Source organism: Canis aureus, chromosome 13 (genome assembly GCF_053574225.1).
Source record: "Canis aureus isolate CA01 chromosome 13, VMU_Caureus_v.1.0, whole genome shotgun sequence".
Classification (NCBI taxonomy): Eukaryota; Metazoa; Chordata; class Mammalia; order Carnivora; family Canidae; genus Canis; species Canis aureus.
Genome location: NC_135623.1, coordinates 65,957,095 through 65,983,157, shown reverse-complemented (window position 1 = coordinate 65,983,157; position 26,063 = coordinate 65,957,095).

Below are 26,063 nucleotides of genomic sequence, written 5' to 3'. Positions count from 1 at the left end.
GATGCATGAAGAGCAGAGAGAGTGGACCGGGGCAATTTTCAAGTCCTTTGACCCTATGGCCCACAAACACCCTTACCCTTGACAAAAGTTGGTTACATATGTCAGTAAATCCTTTGTAGGAAAATGAGTTAGTTCAGGTGGGTTTCTGTGTTTGCAGTTAAAATACGATCAATAATATGGCAAAATGATTTTTTCTTATATTTGCATTCTTTCTCTACATTGAGATATAATCCTATGCTCCTCAGTGTTGTCCCAAAATACCCTTTATACATTTTGGAATTTTTTTTGAAAATTTGTCACATGCTTTTCCAATTTTAAATAGACCAAATAATAACCTTCATCTAGGCTGAAATGTGCCAAATGAAGCATACTTTTAAAATGTGGGTAAATAAAGTCAGACAATGTAGATGTCAGGCACACAGCTTACTTATTTTCATTGGTACATTTAAGACAATAACTTTAAGTAGAGGTGAAAACATGATCTGTCTAAATGCTCAATGTTCTAGACAACTTCTTAATTAGGCTGAAACCATTTATAAATGAAGTATCACTTAATAAACAAAACAGAAGACTACCATAAAAGAACAATATTTTTAGGTAGTACATCTGTGCCATGCTCTCATTAGTACTAGATATCTGGTATCATTTGTTTTGCTAATATGCACGTAGAATTAAAAATAGGGGATTTTCTAAAACTGAATTTTGTTTAAATATTAATCTCTATCAAAGATATTCAGGGTTTCTCAGAGAAACAGAACTACATGTATAGAGGAGCCCTCATCAACCTATCACCCACATGCATCTTCTTAAACCATACTTAATCTCTGAGTGAAGATAATAGCAAGGTCATAATTTCACTTAACATGATAAAATTAGCATGTATACAACTGAAAATGCACTAATCTTCCCCAGAAGAGGAACTAAAGTCCTTGAGTCATGTTTACGCTTCTTCTTGATATCCTGAAACCTAAATGCTATGATGCAAACTGATAAAACCTATAAAGTCAGGACAGCTGATGTTCCATGATAATGACTAAGAAAGGAAATAAAACAGATAATTTATGCATACATACAAATATCTTTGTAACAAAATAAGGAGGAAAAGCTCATAAAAAATTACAGTTCTCATTTCTATAAATGGTCATGTAGTCATAGCTCATAAATACCTTCTTCTACTACCCATTCTGTATTCCCTTTACCTTGAGCAAGCTTATCAATGGTTGTGATTCTTTACCTAGGAGGGCTACCCAAACCTTCATTCCTGAAGAGTCGGGGCCACTATTAGTCCTGCCTGGATTGAATTGTAGTATTCTATTAACCTTAATCACAGGGCATGATAGTACTAGGAGACAACCTAAGAGATCATCTGCATTCCAGACATAGTCTTTCTTACAACCATTGTAGAGACATACTCAAATTTCCCCTTGATAGTCAAAATCAGTTGCCCCAGCCAGCACAGCAAATCACTTCTTTGTCCGGTAATTCAGAGGCATGGGGGAGTCTAAATGGCCAGATGGCAGTTTTAATTTCTAGTCCAATGGAATCATTATTGTCTCTCCTGGTAGAAGCACTTCTCCCTCTAGAACTAAGACCTCTAGACCAGGAGGGCATGAATTGTGAGAACATGAAGCAAAAATTTTGCTGGTGGATCACTAGTGGTAAAAAGTGAGTGGTGTCACTCCCATTTCTACCTCTTGATTTCTGGACCTATGAATCTTGGTGGAAGATGCAGCAGCATATATTGGATGCTAACTCAGAGCTTATATAACCTTCGAGAGAATCTATGCCCAGCTCCATAAGGTATCACCACCTAGCTAGCACTGTACCTGAGACTTCAAAGGGCCACTCCACCATTTTATCAAGTTACCTGCTTCAGAATGGTGAGGAACATTTGCCAGATCAATAGCTACATATCAGGTACCAGGATTGTGTTCATTTGCTTGAGAAATGAAACCTGAAATGCATCTGCTACAGCAGCTGCAACTGAAGTCAAACACCTGGTTAAGCTTGTGACAATCTACTGTCATTCTCCAAGATCTATCTGACTTCTACAGAGGACAAACAGGGGAGCTCAATGGGGATGCAGTAGAATTCACCTCCCTGGCATCCTTCAAGTCCATAATGGTAAGTGTTGATTTTTCGCAATCCCTCCAAGGATTTAGTATTGCATTTAGTTTACTATTTTTTTAGGTAGAGGCAATTCTAATGGCTTCCACTTGGTCTTTTGCACAATAGCTCTCATTCCACAGTTCAGAGAACCTAGGTGGGGAGAATATGCATTGGAGAATATGCATTCCAATATGCATTGGAATGCATGGAATATACTCTATTCCAATTATGCATTCCAGAAATAGGGAAATAACCACAGATGGGTTCAAGGACTTACTAGGCCTACTATAAGGTGGACCTGAGTTAAAATTCCATTGATCACCTGACTTCATAAGCCCCTATTATGACTATTGGGCCTCAGTGTCATTTGGAGTACAATGACACTTGTAATTAGTGTTAGTATTCAGTAGTTCTCAAAGTGTCTGACTATTTCCTTTTCTTCAATGTACAATTAACCTTGTAAAAAAAAAATTGTAGGTCCCTTTGGAGAAGGCTGGGATAAAGATTAACAGTATAAATTTAGTAGTGTACTGGAGTTCTCCCAGGGGAACAGCCATCCCTTCACTCAAGGGATTCTGGGTCTGTAAACTAGCTGAAGTCTGGGAATTGATTGAGGAGCCATGACTACATTTATCATTCAGGTTAGACTGTTCACTTGACCTATGAAATAAGATCAAATAAGGCTTTTGTATACTTTCTATTTAATTTCTAGAATCACAATGACCAATTCGCCAATGCCATAGTCTGTTCAAATCAGACTATTCTAATTGCTGCTTTGACCCTTCTGCCCAGTAGAGTAACCATGCCTGCCTTACCTTTGGCAATTGACTGTCACCACTTGGCCCCTGTCACCCTGGGAGTCAATTACTCCCATTGTATTTAGGTTTCCCAAATCAGTGACTGTAGTTCCCACCATAAGATCTGGCTGACAGAGAAGCCAATCACAGAGCTCTGTGAGGATGCCAGGGCTCCCTGGGCAAATTTGTCTCACAATGAAAGTTATGTGTTCTGGACCATCCCAGGATGGGTGAGTAGGTCTTCAATGACAAATCCACTCTAACACATCTCCCCAAACCTTGAATACCTTCCTGTACATTAAACAAAGGCAGGTCCTCCATTTCCAATTCACTTACCGTGGGCCACCTTTTGGTTCATGGTTTAGCCAACTAATCAAACCGTTAGACACACCCTTTCTTTTTTTACTCCTCAGGTTGTAACATTAAATGTAGAATCTCTGTTTTGTGAGCCTATATCAATAAATTTAGCCTGATCCAATTTCTGTTCTTTCCACCATTATCCTACACCCTTAGCATCCATTCCTACAAATATTTCCCAGATTTCTGTCTGTATAAATTTTTTAAATTCAAGTAGTTTCTTTGAAACCTACTCATGAGTCACACTTTGTACCTTACCTTTTAAGGGCCTGCTGGGACTTGAGACTAATCACAGGTGTAGGAGCAAAAAGAGGAGGTGGAGATGGGTCCTGAGGGGAATCAGCATTGTCTTCACTGGCAAATGGCTCAGGGGAGACCATTACCACTTCCTTAGGAAATGCAGGGTTAATATCCTCAGATGGGGGTGGAGAGGCTACCAGTGGGTGTGGAAAGACCTCTTCCACTGACCAAGAAAAGACTTATCATATTTTGGTGCTCTAAGACTCCAGTTCATTAAGATTTTCCCACAATTCCCATCCGAGTTTACAGGATCTCATTTTTTTTTTCCCAGTCAATACCCTCATTTTAACAGTGGACGCCCTGTGAGCCTGGGAGTTTATTTGGCTTTGTAATTCAGCCAGTCATAAGATGAGACTCAGGCTTTGATTTTCAGGGGTGTCAGTCAGCCCTGCAGCTACTGTGTGTCCTCCAGAGCACACAGAGCTTTTATGTCATTTATGTAGCACTTGGGCTAATAATTTAAATTCCTGAGCTCATCCTTTTCTTTCACTATTTTGTTCAGTGCTATCGACCTTATTATATTTGTTTATTTTCCAAAATTTATTTGGAAGTGTCATATGTATATTCTCCCAGCTTCTTGCTTTTTTTTTCTTAAGATTTTATTTATTTATTCATGAGAGACACACAGAGAGAGGGGCAGAGACCCAGGCAGAGGGAGAAGCAGACTCCATGCAGGGAACTCTTTATAAGAGCTTTCATCCAAAAGGATGTTTTAATTGCTTCTCACTATAGGCTGATGATCCCACTTGAAATAATAAGGTAATTTTTTTTTTTAATAAGGTAATTTTAATCGCCTTCTCTTTTTTGGTACCTCTCCTGTAACAGCTAAATTTTTGCATTTTCTATCATAGACATTTTTGAACATATGTGGGACTCAATCCCTGGACTCCAAGATCATGCCCTGCACTGAAGGCAGATGCCCAACCACCGAGCCACCCAGGCGTCCCAGCTTCTTGCTTTTTATAAGTGGTTCATTAGGAATATCCAACAGGGATAGTTTGCATATCTCTATTACCAGGTCATGTCAGATACCAGTGCTCTCTTTATTAGTAGGAATAGAGGCAATATCATCTTCAAATATAATCAGATTAGAAGGCCAATTCCAGAGCCACAGAACTAATTCAGAAAACTCATCCCTAAAATTCTGTTCTCTACAACCACTTTCCTTACCAAAATCGATGTCAGGGTTCTTTATATAGAGAACAAAAGTACGTAATATGTATATTACAGGCTTGTCAATATGGAGATCGAAAGGTCCTTACTCTGTTGTCTACAAACTGGAGACCCAGGAAAGCTTAGCTTATAGTTCTAATTTAAATTTATTAAACTGGGACTAGGAGAACTGATGGTGTAAATCCCAATCCAAGTCCAAAGGCTAGGAATGCTGGTGGTGTAAGTCCCAGTGCAAGAGCAGATGCTGATGTCTAAGCTCACACTGCCAGGTAGAAAAAGAGTTCTCCCTTTCTCCTCTTTTTCATTCTATTCAGACTCTGAACAGATTGGATGATAGCCATTCACGTTGGGGTGGATACCCTGCTTTGCTCAGTCTACCAATTCAAATGCCAATCTCTCCTTGAAACACCTGCACGGATGCAGCCAAAATGTTTAACTAGATATCTGTGTATTCCATGGCCCAGTCAAGGTGATGCATAAAATTAACCACCACAGTAAATGTCAGTGAATTCATCCAAAAGGATGTTTTAATTGCTTCTCACTATAGGCTGATGATCCCACTTGAAATAATAAGGTAATTTTAATCGCCTTCTCTTTTTTGGTACCTCTCCTGGAACAGCTAAATTTTTGCGTTTTCTATCATAGACATTTTTGAACATATTTCACTTTTTCTTTCTTGACCATAGAGTCTTTAGGGTAGAATCCAGGTTCGTATTCCTACAGATGAGGAAAAAAGTTCTATAAATAAGTGTATAATAGACATTCGGCAAATGAAGAAATCTTAGACTTACACAACGTATTTAGCAAGTAAAGCATATTCAAATTTAATCAGAGGGTTCAGATGGGAAACAAGACCTGCTTATAATTGTGTTTACCACAGAGTAGGGTTCTGTGTGTGCATGCGTGCGTGTGTTGGAGAGAAGAACAGGCATTGGGCTATGTCAATAAAAAAGAGTAACAGAAACAAAAATAAATGTTAACATGAAATAAATGATTTTTTTCTCTTCTTCTTTTAGTCCTCTGTGGCTTAATAATTAAGTACACTGGGATTAATCTTCTGTGTGAGTTCTCCTCTATCACCTCTACTCTAGGTGATAGAAGTATAGTATCACCTATAATCACCCAGGGAAACTGTTAATGCACAAAACATTTTAGAACTGTCTTTGCAATTAATACCTTCCAAATTTGTACCACTTTTTAAAAAGCCTTAATCATCATTTTTCTTTTTTAGAATAGAACTGATTTTTTTTGGAAAATATAAAAAGTCAGTATTATTTTATGTTTTTCCAAAAAGACTAATATTAGCCAAGGAATGATAAATCTTTCAAGCTAAGCAATATCATTTAGGGTAAAAAAAAAAAAATAAGGTACGGCTAAACACAAGTTAGATTTCTTTATATGGCTTGCAAAATGCTCAAAGGAGATAAAAAATGAGACTTCAAAAATGTTGTGATTAAGGGCAGTCACTGGGAGATGTGCTTACAGTTTGTGTGTTTTGAATATTTATTGGATACTTATGTTACAGTTTATTTTTTTAGCTATGTACCTCACATACTTTCAAGTAGAATTTGAAACACTGATTTTATGTATCTTTGTTTTTAATATTTAAGCATTATCAGAGCAAAATGTTTATGTTCCACTGACATTTTACTTTAATTTTCTTCTCCTGTGTTCTAACCAAAAGATTTCCTATCATGAAAATATATCCTACAATTAGTAGACTGAGAATTAGCTCCTAAAAATCTCTCCTCCGATGGCAGTTTTTCCTTCCTTGAGATAGTCCCAGATTGCTGATTTAGTCAAGTCAAAATTGTTTTGCTTTTTAATATCATGCAAGTGCTCTCTCAGAGATGTTTTCAGAACTCCCTGAGGGAGGCCCACAATTTCCTAGGGCAATTTATGCTGTAAAGGGACATCGAGGAGATGTTGCTTGTTTTCTCAGGGTATGATAGGATTAATGGTATTTCCTGATTTTATTCTAAAAGCCAAAAATACTGCTGCTGTGTCTGGAAAATATCTGCTTTTTTTTTTTTTTTTTAATTTACTCCTTTGGATTTTTGCTAAAATAATAAGCTAAACTGCTTCAAGGTGTACAGTATGTGCAGAACATAGAAGAGCTTTATATTTCTTCCAGAAAACCACATAGAAATTCTGAACTAATTTTATGTTGTAAATAAGGGGTTATAGATAATATTTATAACTTAAATACACTTAATTTAGAGACACAGGCTTAGTTATCATCTACTATCCTTCTACCAGTTGCGACCAGAAACAGCAGTGTGTCCCCTCATCCTCTTGCATGCCTCTGAGAATAAGATCTTGTCACATTTAAGTCCCCAGAAGTGGATAATTGGAAGAGACTCATAGAAAGCTTTAGGTAGACTATTTGGATTATAAGAAACAGAACAAAAAAAAAAAAAAAAGAAACAGAACAGACGTGCAGTCTACAAGCATACCTCATATCTCATTTTATTGCGCTTCACTTTATTGCGTTTATAGTGTATTTTTTACAAATAAAAAGTTCAAGACTTGAGTGAAAGAAGTAACTGGAGCTGTAGTGGAAATAGCAAGAGAGCCAGAGTTAGAAGGGGAGCCCCAACATGTGACTGAATTTCTGAAAACTCATGATCAAACTTGAACGGATGTGGTTCAAACAAAGTGGTTACTTGAGATGAATCTACTCCAGGTGCAGATGCTGTGAAGGTTGTCGAAATAATGACAAAGGATTTAGAATATGACACAAACTTAGTTGATAAGGCATGAGCAGGGTTTCAAGAGGATTGACTCTAATCTTGAAAGAAGTTCTACATGAGTAAAATGCATCACAACGCTACGGAGAAACTGTTCATGAAATGAACTGTCAATCAGTGTAGCAAACTTCATTGCTGTCTTATTTTAAGCAATTTCCACAGCCACCCTGACCTTTAGCAACCACCGCCCTGATCGGTCGGCAGGACATCAGCATGGAGAAAGGACCCTCCACCAGCAAAAAGATTACAATTTGCTGAAAGCCCAGATGACTATTAGCACTTTGAGCAATAAAGTGCCTTTAAATGAAGGTATGTGCATTTTTTTAGACATACATTAATGCCATTACGCACTTAATAGACTGTAGGGTAGTGGAAACATCGCCTTGGCATTCACTGGGAAACCAAAAAAAAAAAATTCATTCTGACTTGCTTCATGGTGGTATTTACTTTATTGTGGTGGTCTGGCCTGAACTCCACAGTATCTCTGAGGAATGAACTTCTAAAAGAAGTTTGTAGAACTTCTCCAATTTTCTAGAATTAGAAAGCGTCAGCCTTGGTAAATGCTCTTGTTTTCTTTCCCATTCTCTTTGAAGGCTGTCATGGGCTCCATTTTTCCCTCCTGCTGATTGGCTTCCTCAACTTATTTATACAGTTTGCTCTTATAAGTATATTTGAGGGGTGCCTGGGTGGCTTAGTTGGTTAAGCATCCAATTCTTGATTTTAGCTCAGGTCATGATCTCAGGGTCATGGGATGGAACCCCAAGCCAGGCTCCACATTCAGCAGGGGGTCTGCTTGAGATTCTATCCCTCTGCTCCTCTCCTGACTTTCTCTCTCTCTCTCTTTCTCTCTCAAACAAATAGATCTTTTTAACTGTATTTGGGACTTGCCCTTCTAGCTCCAGCTTTCTCTCTTAACCAAATTGATTGTCTGGAATCGCTTAGCTGACATTCCAAGGGAGGGAACCTGGGTCAGTTCGTATTTTAGAGCCAAGCTGTAGATTACAATTAGCCATGGATGAAGGGACTGGGTATGGGGAGTCCTATGTGAGAATATGTCTGCCTCTCATCTGCTCCTGCAGCGGGGATTGTGTGCTGAGTAGCTTCTCTTAGAAGCAATAACAGATAGCTCTGTCATAGAAACAAACGCAACACAAAGTATTAGTATCTATCAAGTCATATGGGATGCTGCCATTTAAAAATTATAGTCACCCAATCATTAAGGGTACACAGATTTTTGACTACAATAAATCCAAATAATTTTAAGTAATGTTAAAAATGAATTTAAATAGATAGTGAGGTGAAATAACAATGGGTCTAAAAAATATGGAAATGAAACAAAGATGTGTCTAATGAACAGTGAGGAAGCTACTGAAATAGGTATTTACTGTTTTAACAAGAAATCTGTAATTGTAAATCTTAATGTCATATATGTTTTTAAAAGAAAACCAAATAAATGCAATAGATGCATGGCTTTAAAATTTGAAATGCAGCCTTACAGTTTAAGCTAGGAGTTTTTGGGTCAAACTTTAGAGTCATATTTGCTTCATCTCTTTTCTTATATCCAAGGAATCACAAGTTTATATTAATTCTCCTTTTCCAATACTATTCTTTTATCAGGACTTCGGGTCATATAGACTTTGAATTGTTCTTCTGTATTTACCTGGAATATTTTCTTTTATCTTCTTCAGAGACATTAAAACGTTAAACATTTATATTCATAAGTACTATGGGAAAGCAAAGTATATAAAGTAGAACTAACAAAGTTACTAAAGAACATAGTGCAATTTCAAGTGATTTTAGAGACAAGGAGATATTAACTAAATTTGAGAAATCTTTATACTAGATACATTAATATAATTATTTTTCAAAGGTGGATAACTTTGCCATAATTAATGTGCTGAAATTATTTTAACTGTCCATTCATGTACATTATGCACATTTTCAAGGTGGGTAACGATCATGATTGATGTGCTGAGATGATTTTTAACTGCATATTATGTACCTTTTCTCAGATCCCTTAATATGATTAGATTTAAATTTAAATGGTTTTACTATATTAATTGTATTTATAAGCCAAAATTATCGACATTTAAATGAAAAGGTTTAAAACTACAGAGGGCTTAACTGAGATTTTGCTGGAACATTTCCTCAAAGTGGTTAGTTAATACACGTTTATCAGGATTACCTTAGATGCCTGCTAAAATGTGACTTCCTGAGTTTCCACTTTAATATACATAAAATTGACTCTATTAAAGATGGAACTCCTATGAAACTATGTTCATAGCGAGGTCCATATGGTCCACTTCTTATATACATTAAAATTTAAGAATCACATATTTTAACATGAAACACATCTTGACCTGACCTTTAACATTGTTTAATACATCCAAAACATTTTTAAAAATTCTCAGTGTGGCAGCCCTGCATTCATGAATTGTTTTTGTTTTTGTTTTGTTTTGTTTTTATTTGGATGAAAACTACTTCAATTGATAGACATTATTCAGGTAAATATTTGGATATCTTTACTTCTCTGCTAAGGTAATAATTACTTCCAAACAAGTGACTGACAAAGTAACTAAACCTCCTAACCCTACAAAACTCTCAGGACCCCCTGAACATGGTTCATTTTAAGACTCAATACAAATTCTGTATCTTTGCTCAGCTGACCTTTTGTTTTTAACCCAGTTGCTAAGAATGTAGTTAGATGACATTTTCAAATAGATTGAAGGCTTTATATTTCCTTTCCCTTCACCACCACCTCCTAGGTCTGCGTAAAAATTACACACATGTGGACACACACACGCTCATTCTTACATACAAAAACACATATATTTCTTTTTTAATTGATGAATTCATGCTTTTGGAAAATAAGTGATTACATAGATTTAAATTTCCTTAGCCACTAAGATACCTCGCAGGTATTATTATATTTGCCAATTTATGGATGGGTGTAATTTTATTTTCTATGATCTTTCAAAATTTTTCTATGCTGGATAATCTTCAAATGAACATTTTAAATTTCCCTAAAAAAATACCTAAGTTTTGTCAAAATTAATTTTGAAATTTTCCTTCTTAATATTGTTGATTCTTCCCCTTCAGCTAAAGTACTTATAATATTTTTAGACTTACAAGCAAGTTTAAAAAGTAAGGTATTGAGACAACTGGGTGGCTCACCCGTTGACTGTCTGCTTTCAGCCCAGGGTGTGACCCCAGGGTCCTGGGATCAAGTCCCACGTCAGGTTCCCTGCATGGAGCCTGTTTCTCCCTCTGCCTGTGTCTCTGCCTCTCTCTCTCTCTCTGTCTCTCATGAATAAATAAATAAAATCTTTAAACAATAAAAAATAAAGATAAATAAAAAGTAAGGTATGTTAGAGTATCCTTGGTTTTTACTTTCTTTTTTTTTACTAAGATAACCTAGTTCTTTTTCCATGGATTACTTGATTTTGTACTATTTTACCATATTAAGATTGTACCTCAATCAGTATAATTTCTTTCTCTCTTAAATTTTGTATTTGATAAAATATTCCAGTAAATAAATTCTACTTAGAAGTTCTAATATTTTTCCACTGATACTGTCTTTTGACTGACTGATTTAATGCTGCAATTATCAAATGTTTTGGTTTCAGGACTATTTTACATTCAAAAATTTTTGAGAACCCATGTGAACTTTTGTTTATGATGGTTATATCTATCTGTATTACCCACATCATAAATTTAAACTGAAAACAAGATAAAATACTTATTTACTTAAAATATCAACAAGCCTATTACAATTTAATAGTTAAAAGTTTCATTAAAAATTTTAACTTTCAAACCAAAATTTATTGAGAAGTGGTATTATTTCACATTTGCAAATCACTTTAATATCTGGCTTAAGAAAAGACAGCTGGATTCTCACATCTGCTTCTGTGTTTAAGCTGTTGTGACATCATATGACATCTAGTCTGTAAAATTCCACTGTACTTCTGCAAAAGATATGAAAGTAAAAATGGCAAATAATAAGTTAAAATGATTACAAACATTGTTTTGACTTTAAATACCCCCAAAAAAAGCTCTTGGGAACGCCTAGGACTGCACTTTTGAGTACTGCTGTTCTGGAGAAACACGCATGGGGTCTTAGCATCTTTCATCGACCTAGAATGAGAAGATCTAGGGAAAGCCATCTCCATCTTTTCTGTACTCTATGCATTTCACTGGCACCATAACATATAACTCTTTCTATAGAGAGATCTCTTGGGTCCCTTTACAGATATTTAGTTAATAAAAGTCCCAAGGGACCTCATAAGTAAAATAACCTGAGGTGGTCAATTATTTTGCCATATGTTTTTAAGAAAATATTTTAAATGTGGGATCTCCATGTTGTGTAATTGTAAAATGAAGTGTTTGTACTAAATGCTCTTGATTTTCCTTTAAAGGAATAACTTTTTGATTCCGTCACTTTGACTCCACAGGAGAAACAACTGCCATGAAGCAAATGCTATCATAAAGAACATTGATAGAACTATTTAATCTTAGGTAACTTAATTAGTCTTAACTATATTTGGTGTGGTAGGCTCATTTCATTTTTTTCATACTTTATTTTTTATTGAATTGTAAAAGCCATATTTTTGAAGGACCATTGACAAAGAATAATTTGTACAGAGGACAATCACGGAAGAAAAAGTCCTAGAAATCTTTTTTTGAGGATGATTTAATTCTATTCACTTATCAATTTACCTTTATTAAATATAGGTATAATGCATTTTGATATAAAAATCCAAGCAGTAAAAAAGAACAAAAAAGTAAAAGCTAATGTATTTTTCTCCATTAGCTTTCCATTTTCCAGATATATTCAATCCTTAATTTATTGTATATTCTTAGAAAAATTATTAATGCATTGGAGGTCCCATACATATACACACATACCTGTTCTCTCTCTCCCCTAATCTATACCTTTACCTACTTTCCCATTTAAATCTCTTTCTTTGAACACTTTCTATATGAAAAGATTGCTAGTTATTGATGATACAGTTGTAAGCAAAATATATTCTAACTTTTTTTCTTATAATACTAAATTTTACAGGCACTTGGAGGTGAGATAGGTGCATAAGAAAGAGAAGACTTCTAGAATTGTACATGGAGGAACTTGGTGGACCTGCTCTCCATAGAAACAATTTTTAAAAATGGAAAAAAGGCCAAACAACTAAAATCAACCATTTCATAACCCTGAAAATTATACAAGCCATAGAACAGACTAAAAATCTTCTATCCGTGAGAAATTACTGAACCTTCAGAAGATAGCAGGACTTATAGTGCTTTGACTTTGAGTTATTCCCATCACTTCTCCATCCCTAGTTCAGTGGTGTGGGGGCTTATGAAAAGCCAGCAGTCTTGCATCCAAAGGTAGGGACTGATTTCTTTTAGAGTTATTTTAAAAACCCCATCTCTAAGGCACAGTCAATATTTTGTCTGCACCAACAGCTTCTTGGAAAATATCCATTCCTGGGGTGTTGTGCCTATTTGATTTGACTCAGAACTCAGCATAGTGCAAAAAGTTCTATCCCTGGGGCCTAGCAGTCTGAAAGTAATAGCAATCTACTGCCAACATCAAAGCTGCCTAAGGCTGTTATTTCAGTTGGGAAAACAAGAGCTTGGTTAAAACTTTAAAGGCAAGTTCTAGAGAACTAAATGACCATTGGGGACTTTGAAAAGCTTTAACGGATTCCTGGGATCAAGAAAGTTGCACTCTTACAGGACTCTGTATATGCCCAGGAAAGACCTTGAAAAAGAAAAGGTCCCAGTCACTCACCTCTGTCTGAATGTAAGGCCCCATGTAAATGTGAAATGAAGTTATAAGCTGCGTAAATTTGAAGGAAGGCCTATCACACAAATCCCCTTGGCAAAGAGTGGTAGGCATACAGGCAAGCATGTAAAGAATTCTAACTAATCATTGCTTGACTACTAAATTATACTGATCTTGGGCTGAACCCTAGGATGACAGCTTAAAAATAAGAATAAGAATTTAACAAATGGTAGTTGAGAACTCAGTGGCCACATACTGCAAGGAAAAGAAAATCTACAGAATTAGTCAGGAAAGATCCTTTAAAAAATTAGAAACAAGAAAAACAATAGCAATAGCACAAACAAACCTTGGGGGGTGAGAAAGGAATCTGGTATCAGAGTTCTTACAATATGATACCTACAATGACCAGTTTTTAACCAAAAATTATGAGATTAAAAAAAAAAGTATGTTACATGCATAGGAAAAAAGGCAGCCTACAGAAAATGTCACTGAGGAGGCCCAGGCATTGTCTTTAATAGACAAGGTCTTAAAAGCAGCTATTTTAAATATGTTCAAGAAACTAAAGGACACCATGACTAAAGAATTAAAGAAAATTACAACAGGGCACCTGGGTGGCTCAGTGGTTGAGCATCTACCTTTGGGTCAGGTCATGATCCAGGGGTCCTGGGATCGAGTTCCGTAACTGGCTCCCCACAGTGACTTCTCATGGAGACCATAAGGCAGATAAATGGCAACTTTAAAGTAGTGAAAAGAAAAAATCTACTAACCAAGAATTCTCTATTCGGCAACTCTCCTTCAAAATGAAGGAGAAATTAAGACATTAATTTGATAAACAAAAATGGAGATAAACAAAAATGGAGAAAACTCATTGTTAGAAGATCTGCCCTACAAGAAATACCAAAGGGAGTCCTTTGGGCTGAAATAAAGAGTCACTAAATGATGACCTGAATTCACATGAAGAAATGAAGAGTACTGGTAAAGATAACTACACAGATAAATACAAAAGACAGTATCAGTATGTTTTTGTTTGTATTTCCTTTCTTCTCTGTGATTTAAAAGATAATTCATAAGGCAATAATTATAAAATTATGTTGGTGGCTTGTAATGTATGAAGATACAATAGCACAAAATCTAGAGGTAGGTATATTGGAGAAAAGTTTTCATATAATATTGAAATTAAGTTAGTATTAATCTGAAATAAATGATTTTACAATAAGATGCTAATTGTAATCCCTAGGTAACTACTAAGAAAATAAGATAGGGAGCCATGTATTTGAGGTCAGCCATTTTTTGAAAAGTCATCCATCATATAAAGGAGAGATCGCACTCTGGATCACAGAAAAAGAACTGGGTGTTTGCAGTTCAAGGAAAGCAGGTATAGCTCCAATTGCTTGTTAATGAAATGGGATGGTTATTTAAAAAATGAAGTTGATATCAGCATAAATTTAATAGTAAGAAAGGCTGGATGATTTAGTATGTTAAAAAAAAAAATCACAGGCCCAAAATGGAGTCACTGATGCCAGGTCATGCCACCAAAGTGGGGCTCAATGCCTAATTGTACTTTCACCCTCCCCCAGAAATGTAGTCTTAATTGATCTGTCAAGAATTTTCTGGTCAGCACCAATGAAATAGTCTGTCACAAAGGCCTCTCTATCCCTTCAAGGAAGACAAAGTAAACCACCAAATAAGATCCTTTGATCCCCAAAGAAAGGTGACCTCACCCAAAATAATATATTTTTTTTCCCCTTTCTTATGACTTCCTTGCCCTGCCTTTAAAAATCTTTCTCTTTCTGGAGCCTTTTGGAGCTATCCTCTACTTGCTAGATGGAATGCTGCTTGATTTGTGAGTTGATTAATAAAGCCAATGAGACCTTTAAAGTTCACTTGGTTGAATTTTTGTTATTTAACAATTATTATTTTGATTTGGAAATAAGAATTCCAATGTTGATTTTTTTATACTTAAGATTTAATGAAGATTAAAGAGAATGTGAGTAGGACCTCATTGAGACTAGTTTTGACATTTAAAATAAATCAGAAAAAAATCCTCACAAATATTAAATCCATGTTTACTTACCTTTCTTTAATGTTTGGAATATAAATTTGTTCTAGCCACCTTATCCTTTACACAGAATTTAACTTAGTTTAGTTTAATTGCTTTATTATTTCCGATTATGTTAATCTGTAAAGGCATAGTTTTAGGCTTCCCTTCAGCACAATGTTAGGGAATCTCTGTGGCTTTTTCTTATCTTGGTTCCTTTGTTTTCTTGATCTTAGGTGAGAACTTTCTTATTTTATTCCCTACTTGGATGGAACATTTCCTCTTGAGCTTTCTGAGACAAACTGAATGATAAGTGTTTTTGTTGTTGCTGAGATTTTTCATGTGTGAAAATGTCTTTGATCTTCCTTTACTTTAAATTAATAATTTGGCTTAGTATAGAGTTCTAATTTGGAAATAATTTTTCCTTAGATTTTGAAGATATCTTTTTATTGCCCGCTAGCTTTTGTTGCTGCTATTAACAAATCTAGTGCTATTAATAATTTTAATTTTGTTCTAAAACCTAATTTTTCCTTTTTGAAGATATTCAAGATCTCTTTGCCCTAGTGTTCTGAAAATTCGCAGTGATATCTATTGGTTTGGTTCTCATTTCATCCATTTGCAGGACAATTAGTGTATCTTTCCTATCTGGAAATTGAAGTAATTCTGAAAATGTTTCTTGCATTATTTCATTATTGATTTCTTCTCCATTTTTGATGTTATCTTATTTTGACACTGTTGTGATGTATATTTGGTACCACCTTCAATTTTAAAAAAGCACTCTCATAATTTTCTTGTCTTTGTCTTTTTAATAGGGATTTCTGAGGGATTTCTGAGGGATTTCTGAGGGATTTCCTCAACTTTATTTTCCAAGGATTTTGTCAAACTTTAATTTTTTTTGGTTTTGGCTATCAAATTTTTAATACCTAGCACTATTGTCCTATTCTCTAAATGCCTGTTTTTTTGTTTTAAATCACATCTATCTTGTTCTTGTTTAGTGAGGTTAAATAACTTTCCTTATCTCCTTAAAAGTGATATATATTCGTATATATATTTGAAATTTTTCTCTTCCTTCTTAATTCCTGTTTTTCCAATTGCTTATTTTCATTTTGTTCTCTACACAGGATGCAATAGGCTTTCTTCAAATATCTGGTAATATTTCATGTTTTTTTTTTGCTTATATATAAGAGTGGGACAGTTAAAAGCTGATTGGAAGCACTGTATGTATAATGAGTCTTTATCAAAAGGTAATCAGGCTGCATAGTTCATTGACTATCCTTCAATGTCATTATCTTCCGATGCTGTTATCCTGGTCTGGTCAGATTCTTATCTCTGATTTTCTGTGAGAGCTGGAACAAGCCTGGTGGTCAGAGGTCTTCTGGTTATCTAGTGTGATAATAAGCCTGGAGCACGCTTCGTTCCCTTGGTAACCTCTCTGTATTTTTATGCTCAACTATGGCTGGTAGCTTGTGGTGCTGGGACACTCTGTTTGAATCTTGCTAGAAGGTAACGCTTCAGCCTTCTGCCTCAGTAGGAGGTGGAAGAAGTTTTTCAGACACACAGAGTTGGAAAAATATTTAAGAATGAAAATGTTCCTAAAGTCCTTAACCTGTTTTTCGTTGTCTCATTCCAGAGGTAACTGGTGCTGAATCCCTTGAGGGTGTCATGGTACCAGTAGGTTAATTTTGACTCTTCCACAGAGGGGGCTTGCAAGATAGCACTCTCGCATCAGGAGTCTACTTTGTTTTCCTGACACCAAAATGTTATTGTTGCTGTCCCCTTTTTTATTTAATGTGTATGTTTGTGAGTTTATGGTTTCTTTTTTTAAAAAAATCCATTTTTAATGATTTGTGGATGGTGGGAGGAAGTAAAAGCTACTGTGAGTATTCAATCCACCAATTTTTAATCAAAGCCAAGGGTTTGTCTGCTTCTTTTTTGTTTTTCTTTAGAAATGTAACTAATGTAAATAAGCTAAAGTTTATGTAATTGGATTAGAGAAGGAGATTATGAGATGAATAAATTGCTTATTTAAATTGAAGTTTTAAAAAACTTCTTATCATTATAAGTAACCTTATAATAAATACAATGTAACTAAAACTTTGTTTTTATTGCTGTACATACAACAGGCACCATTCCAAGAAATTTATAGTATTGACTTACTTACTTTTCACAAAAGTTTTCGTGGTATACACTACTGTAATTTCTCTACCTCTGTCTCTCTTTTTACAAATGAAGAAATTTAAGCCCTTATTCTTCATTATTGTTTTTTTTATGGTTTATGTTTAACAGGTCTATAATAAAGAATCTTATAAATGAGGTGTGTAACTAAGGTAACGTTACCAACAAACAAAGTATATATATCAGCTTAAACACAATAAATGTTTATTTCTTGCTTATATAAGGTCTATAACAAATGCTGCTAAATTGCAGGCCGCTCTCTTCCAAGTAGTGATTCATGGCTCAGGTGCCTCTGGCTTTATGCCTTGCTATGTTCCAGCTGTACTTTCAAGGTTTCTGTGCTTGCTACATCAAGTTGGAGGAATGGGTTAAAGACAGTGGAGAAGGCACAATTCTTCCTCAAGGATCTTAACCACGGATGTGACACATTCTATTGTCATATTCTATTGACATATTCTATTGTTGAGAGATTCTTACTTGCCCAAAATTGATTTTGAGGAATTGTGGAAAATGTATTCTTTCTTGCTCTGTGCCAAAAAGAATAGATAGATATGCTTGTTGGACTCCTAACCAAACCGCCACAATTTGCCCTCCAGTATCCATACATCTCTTCTTCCACGTCTAATCAGGAAATGGCAGGACTAGTTTTAATTGACCCATGCCAATCCATTGGTAATACCAAGCTACTTTCTCTGGTATGGAAAAGTAACACTGGCTTCTACTGTCAGAAAATGTTTGTTAAACTCTTTAATATTTACACTTTAATTTACTAAATTTTATAAAATGCATTTCAAATGTTTTTCTGCAAAGGCTTCAGTGCCTTCGAGAGGCAACACCAAGGCTCTGTGATTAGACTCTATGGGTTGAATCCTGGCTCCACTGTTTACATCTGTGTGACAGATGCAAAGACCTAGTCTCCCATGCACCTATACGCTAGCAGAGACAGTACCTATCTCACGGTGGTGTTGTGAGGAAGAATGAATTAACATTCAAATGCACAACACCTATAAATGCTAACTATTACTACTCACTTTTAGTAATTCTCAGTAACTCACATAGTGTATTAGGAGCAAGGAGGGACGCCTGGGTGGCTCAGTGGCTGAGCATCTGCCTTTGGCCCAGGGCATGATCCTGGAGTCCCGGGATCGAGTCCCACGTTGGGCTCTCTGCATGGAGCCTGCTTCTTCCTCTGCCTGGGTCTCTGCCTCTCTCTCTCTCTCTCTCTGTGTCTCTTATGAATAAATAAATAAAATCTTTCCAAAAAAAAAAATCCTACTGATTTCAGATTTATTGATGAGCTTGTAGGAAGAGACTACACTGCCAATAATCCGTGTATGAGAGAGTGAGTGAGTGAGTGAGTGAGTGAGTCTATATAGAAAATTTGCACAGATGGAGGTAGAATGTTGCAAGAGCTTTGACATGATGGCTTCTTCCTTTTATCATATGTTCTTAAGTAAGATGCAGCGTTATCTGGCTTAGAGAGGGATGGAAGTTGGGGATAAGGGCTTAATGATGAATATTTGTTACAGATTCCTTCTCTATATGTATTTTACTCCTATGTCCTCTTAATCTCTTGTGCCCTAGGAGAGAAAAAAAGGCTTGCAGATTCTTACTTAATCTTTTTTACCCCTAAACTCTACTGATGGATGACTACAAATCTGGGGCCCACTGGTCCTTGGGTTATGAGCCCCTGGCTAATAAACCCTGTCCCTGGAGAAATTTTTGATAAAAGCACCAAGGTTGTATTATTCCTATTTAGTCTGATCCTCTAAAGTTCAGGGTTGATGAGAGATTGACTATTCAGAGGACTAATTGAAGTACTGAATGAGGACAGAACTTTAAGAACTGAATTTGATTGGAGGTGGATTCTTGATTTATGTGAAAATACATAAGAAGTGTACACCAATTAAGCTGAACCCAATCTCTCTAGAGAAAGTTTTATGTGGTCACAGGAAAGCAAAAGTCAGAGTTATATACATGCTATTTCACAATAATTTATAATTGTCTATGTAAAATTTGGTTCGGGGACGTCTGGGTGGCTCAGTCACTTTGGCTTCTGCCTTAAGCTCAGGTTATGATCCCCAGGGTCCTGAGATAGGGCCTCACGTCTGGCTCCCTGCTCAGTGGGGAGCGTGCTTCTCCCTCTCCCTTTGCAGCTACCCCTGCTGAGCTCTCTCTGTAAAATAAATAAAGTCTTTAAAAAACAACAAACAAACGAAAAAAACAAAAAAGCACATTTTAAAAAAATAGAAAATTGGCTCTGTCTTTGAAAGGTTTTAATCAAGTAATATAGCAACGGTCACCCCTCTACTTTACTATTTATAGGTGTTTTCTGGATATTTCCCTCAGAAATGCTTGGTTTATATCTACCTTCCTTTTCATTCTCATTGTCGCTACTTTCGATAGAATGCTGCAGTGTTTAAGAAACTGAACTTTGAAAAAAAAAAAAAAAGAAACTGAACTTTGGGTGAGGGGTGAATTCACATCCTGGTTCAGCTAAATTTTGACAGTGTGTTAGGGAAATTATCTGACATTTCTGAACACTAATTCTCTCTTCTGTAAAAAGGGGATAATATTAAACTCATAGGATTGTTGAGACAAAATGGAATTATGTGTACAAAATAATTGTCTCCGATTGGTAAATCCCCATTAGCTAATCTTCAAAAAGTATCTTTTGATTAAGGTACTCTCTTGAATAAAAACCCCATTGCCTGTGGAATAGAGTCAAACTTTTTTTGCCCAGAATTAAAATGAATCTCTTCTTTGAATAGAAATTACATTTCATCCTTATTTCCAAATTTTATCCCGTGCTTGGTAAAGTTGAGTATTATTCTCCTGCCTTTGCTTTGCTCTTCTCTCTTAAATGCTTCTCTCCTGACTCTATTTGAAGGTACACTGTAAACCCTCAAAACCCAGCTTCGACTCTATTTTCCCCAACAATAAATTGCCTTCCAGCCTGATGTGTACTTTCCTTTGTATCTTATAAAATTGCATATTGCTTGTTTATGTGTCTTCTTTTTACTACACAAGTTTAATCTTAGTCTCTCAATGTCTGGTATTACGCACTTCATATAGTAGAGATAATTTAACATTTGTTAATTTCCTAGATAATTTAACTTTATGATTTGTTAGATAAACAAATGAGCAAATACATAAAAAAATAAATATACCATGCGGAATGTCTTTATTGGCCTCTATGTTATCTTCATAAACTTAACTACTCAAGGAAGAAAAAAGAAACCTTGATTCATCTAAAATATTTGCAGGCTCAAAGCTGTTGACTTAACCTCAGAATATCTAGAATCAGTTTTCTGTTACATGGACTGAGAGAATCGCAGAGTCTCAGAGCCAGACGCGTGATTCCCTTTTGGAGACTCATCACCAAGAAGTTACTCAGCTTCTTCTTAATCATTTTTACTTCGGAGGAAATCCCTAGTGAATACAGCCTAGTCTACTTATAAGCCAATATAATTACTGGAGAATTTGATTTTTCTTCTGTTGAAACATTTTTTTTAACGACTTTCCCTCACCAATCTTCATTTATTCAAGGTCTGTCTTGCGCTGGGTACTGCACATACTACTCTACATAAAATATCCCATTGAGAGTAGTCACATGATCACTTCTAAGATCAACGTATCTGAAACTTCCTTCCCTGCTTGCACTGTTGGTGTGCCATTTGTAAGCCTGGTAAGGAGTCTACTCACAAAGAAGAATGGTAGAAAATGAAATTTGAGTAATTGTGCTTTTGGTTAAGTCAATATACCGCAGGTGAAACAGAACTGCCTTATCCCTTGATAATTGTTGCTCTTATTTTGAATATAAGTAAAAATTGTTTCTAATGTTTCCTTTCCATGCCCTGTTTCATTCTCTGCTGTTTCTTTGCCTCATCAGCTTTGCATCTGCTCCCGTCTTTCCATTTGCTGTCTGTGACCCTTTATTTCTGAATTCTTCCCGGTAAGAGCATATTATTTCCATACGTTTCCTCTTCATCCGAATCACTTGCTTGTCTTGGCAGAGTTTCTGCTTGGAAGTTTTCAAATGATGCGCCTGCGTTGTGAGGTTTGCCTGTGTACTCTTACTTGACTTTACTATAGACTTTCTTTTGGCACCGAATGCTTGCTAAGCACTTTATTTATGTTATCAGTTATTTTACTAAAAGTGATAAATGTAAAATTAAAATGTACAAAAATATGTGAAGTAAAATATAAGTTCATATCCTATTCTGGTTTCTCAATTTCCCTCCTTAGAAGCAAACATGTTTCTTTTTTATCCTTCTAGGATTTGAAGGAAATTAATAAGCCACCAAACATGAAAGAAGATTTCACTCTTCTTTATGGCTGAGTAGTATCCCATTGTGTATATATACACACATAACTCATCTTCTTTATCCATTCGTCTATTGATGGACACTTAGATTGTTTTCATAGCTGGGCTATTGTAAATAATGCTGTGATGAACATACGAGTACATATATTTTTTTTTCAAATTAGTGTCTTTGGATCATTTGGATACTCAGAAGTGGAATAGCTGGATCATATGGTAGATCCTTTCTTAATTTTTTGAGGAATCTCCATACTGTTTTCGGTAGTGACTGCATCAATTTGCACTCCCACCAACAATGTACAAAGGTTCCCTTTTCTTTAAATTTTCTACAACACTTGTTATTTCTTGTCTTTTCGAAAATGACCATTTCAACAAGTGTGAAGTGATAACTCATCGTGGTTTTGATTTGCATTTCCAATAACTAGTGAGCTTGAGTGTCTTTTCATGTGCCTGTTGGCCGTCTGTATGTCCTCTTTGAAAAAAAAATGTCTGTCCATTTTTTAATCAAGTTTTTTGTTTTTTATGTTAGGTTTGTGAGTTCTTTAAATATTTTTGGGCATTAACCCATTATCAGATATATTATTTGCAAAGATCGCCTTTTTTCTGATTATCATTTCCTGTTCATCCAGTTTTTAGATCTTCTCATGTAAATTTGTTGTGTTTAAGGAGGTGAATTCAGGGTTTTCTTAGGCTGCTGTCTTGAACCCCAGTCTCTGCTATAAATTTTTAAAATTATCTTTTTAAAAAAGAGATTTTATTTATTTGACAGAGAGAGAGAGTGAGTGAGCGAGAGAGAGAGACAACGGGCAGGGAGAGGGGTTAAGGGAGAGGGAGACACAGACTCCCCGCTGAATAGGGAGCCCGGGCTCAATCCCAGGACCCTGAGCAGAAGGCAGATGCTTAACCAACTGAGCTGGCCAGGTGCCCCTAGAATCTATCTTTACAAAAGTTTTAAATACATGTTATTACTCAGATCATTTTTATATATAATACAGATCACAAAAATGGACCAGTTATGACTCAGAAAATTTTTCCTGTTATTTTATCATTAACAAGAGCCCCCCTGGCTGAAAAAGCAATTCTGTGTATTAGTGTTGTTTTGAGACCAAGTGCAACAGGCACAACCCTTTTTTTTTTTTAACCTACCTATGCAAGTAAGCTGTTTTGAACTTTTGATTTATATAATTAACCTTCACTAACTAGATTTTGATTAGGCACAGAAACATTGTTGCATCTAAAGACTCCTTGCCTGAACTGCCTATTGGAGAAAAAGAGCAAATCAATTTTTGCATACACATCAGTCATAAGAATCATATCACTAATGCACCTTGAGAATTTGATTCCTTCAATATGGAAGATGTAGCAAATGTTAATGATCGCTTCCTTATGTACTGAGGGGAGTGCAAGATCATGAAGGGCAATACGTGAGACATAAAAAAAAATCACCTGTGCAATGATTCTCCATATTATTGCACCTAAAAAGGAAGTTAAAGTTGTTCATGAGTTTTCCAAATAATGAATATGAGGTATAGTGTGCTGATATTAATTTGTATATCTCCTCAAGTGCTTGGTTAATAGCTAGCAGAAACTTAAAGAAAAAAGATAGTTTTAGGACAAATTTCCTATATACGAGTATATGTATGTAGTACACACATATACATGTATGTGTATATATATGCATCTATATCTCATATCTACTTTATTAATTACATTATTTAGGTTTTTTATATAATTACATAAATTTTATTCACTTCATATTTGAAGGACTGAAAAATTTGAACTAACTCTCCTAATGTCTAGTGTATGTCTTCTTACTTATTGATTACAGTTTCATGAACTTCTGCTGTTATATCCTCATAGGAATTGTTTCTGTCGATATTGTCAGCTGACCTTCTGGTTTCTAACATTTTTAAACAAATGCACGTCATCTGATACCATAATTTTGACCTCTGCTTACTTTTCATTGGTATGTACCTATGTTATTGTTGCTTCTCCTTTAAAAAACTTTGTATGGATAACTTTGCCTCAGGGGTATCTCACAGCAGTACGTGGGCTTTTTGTTTGATTTAATAATAATATTTTTAGTAGATTAATTCAATTCATTTACATTTATACTAATGGCAGGAATTTTGATCCTAGTTCTGCAATATTATTTTGTTATGTTATCTATGATTATAATCCTTTATTTTTCTCTTGGTATCACACAGGCCCTTCTCCAGGTACTTCATACTACAATTGAAACATGCATCTTTTCTCTCTTCATGTTCAAGTTCCCTATCACTGCTCATTTGTGTGCTCTGCTTTCTCTTGATTGCAGTGACACCTAATGTCAGAATCAGAGAGTATCTTTAGCTCAGTCCCCCAAGTGACTGGCCTCTTCATGTTATAGCTCATGTTCTCAGCAGACAGAAGTCCTTAGAATAACTTGCTTGGCCATGAAAAACACGACAAAAATGGAGTTAAAATTTTGTTTAAAATAAAAACGGAACTAGTACTTAAAGCTATTTGAACCATAAGTTTTCAAAACTGATTCCTGAGAGATGTCTTCTCTTTACAACATTTGTATATTTTTGGAAAATATCTTATACAATACATCAGTCCATCTCATTGTTAAATAATCTTCCTACTTCGTTTCTGGGCTTCATGGGCTCATATGAATAATAGGTACAGTAAGAAATAAGGGAACTAATGTTTACTGGGAATTCATCGAACATCATTTTTATTTTTTTAAAGATTTTATTTATTTATTCATGAGAGACACACAGAGAGAGAGAGAGGCAGAGACACAGGCAGAGAGAGAAGCAGGCTCCATGCTGGGAGCCCAATGTGGGACTCGATACCGGGTCTCCAAGATCACGCCCTGGGCCGAAGGCAGGCGCTCAACTGCTGAGCCACCCAGGTGTCCCTCAAACATCTTTTTTATATTCATCTTTTTATGTGTTCCAAAAAGAGAGGGCAACTGACCTTGTACTCTCTATCTCATCTCCAGTAAGTTCGAGAGAGCCTGGTCCAGAGTAGGACCACATGTGTGGGAAGGAGCTGTTCACGTTCTGTCTCTTTTCCTGCTCTCGTCATTTCATCCTCAGAACACCTCTGTAAGATGAACAATATCATTTCTTTGTATTAGTAACTTGTCTGCGATAACTCTTTTTAAAGTCTTATTATTTGTATGTGGATCTAATTTTACAACTGCATTGTAAATTGCATAGTCTCCTGGTGTTTGTACCTATACTATTTAAATAGAATATCTTTGGATTGCTATCTACTTTCTTTGGGTACCATCTACCTGTAATATGAAAAGTGATTCAAATTAGCATTTGTCACCCTGCTTTCATTTATTCAAGCCTCTGATTTTACTCAGTAAATAGAGTAGTCCCCACTTCTCCATGGTTTTGCTTTCCCTGGTTTCAGTTAACCCAAGGTCAACTGCAGTCGGGAAACAAAAGGATCCTCCTCCTCCTGGCCTATGGTCAGAAGGGCGATGGTAGTCTCATGCTCCATCACAGTGCCTATGTCCTTCACCTCACTTCCTCTCATCACGTAGGCATTTTATTATTGCACATCATCACAAGAAGAAGGGTAGGTACAGTACAGTAAGATATTTTGAGAGACCGTATTCACATAACTTTTGTTATCATATATTATTTTAATTGTTTTATTTTATTATTATTTATTGTTGTTAATCTCATGCTGTGCCTAATTTATAAATTTAACTTGATCTTAGGTATGTACACATAAGAAAAAAACATAATATGTATAAGATTGGGTACTTCAGGCATCCATTGGGGGTCTTGGTACATATCTCTCATGGATAAGGGGGGATTACCACAATATTTTCTTACGGCCTTTTTATCTTTTTGTAATTATGTTTATACTTTTAATGCCTTATTAGAGAGTATTATATCATATCCATCAAATTTCAAATACTACAGATGAGGCAATCAACTGATTTCCTCCATCTATCAATTTTTGTTAAATATATACTCTCTATACTTTCAAGCAATATCGTATTTACATTCTCTTTTGTCACTCTAATCGTCACATTAAAAAAAAAAAACCTCCTAGTTCTACAATTAAATACATTAAAAACTGATTGCCATTTTTGCCCTTAAACTTCCTATTTTATCTCTTGGCTGATTGAAACTCATTCTTTAATAGTTTCCCAGAGAGGTTCATGGGAACACTAAGTGGATATTATAACATTTACAAGTACTGGTCTCTTTATTCATATGCTTTGTTCACACTCTCTTGGAGGACA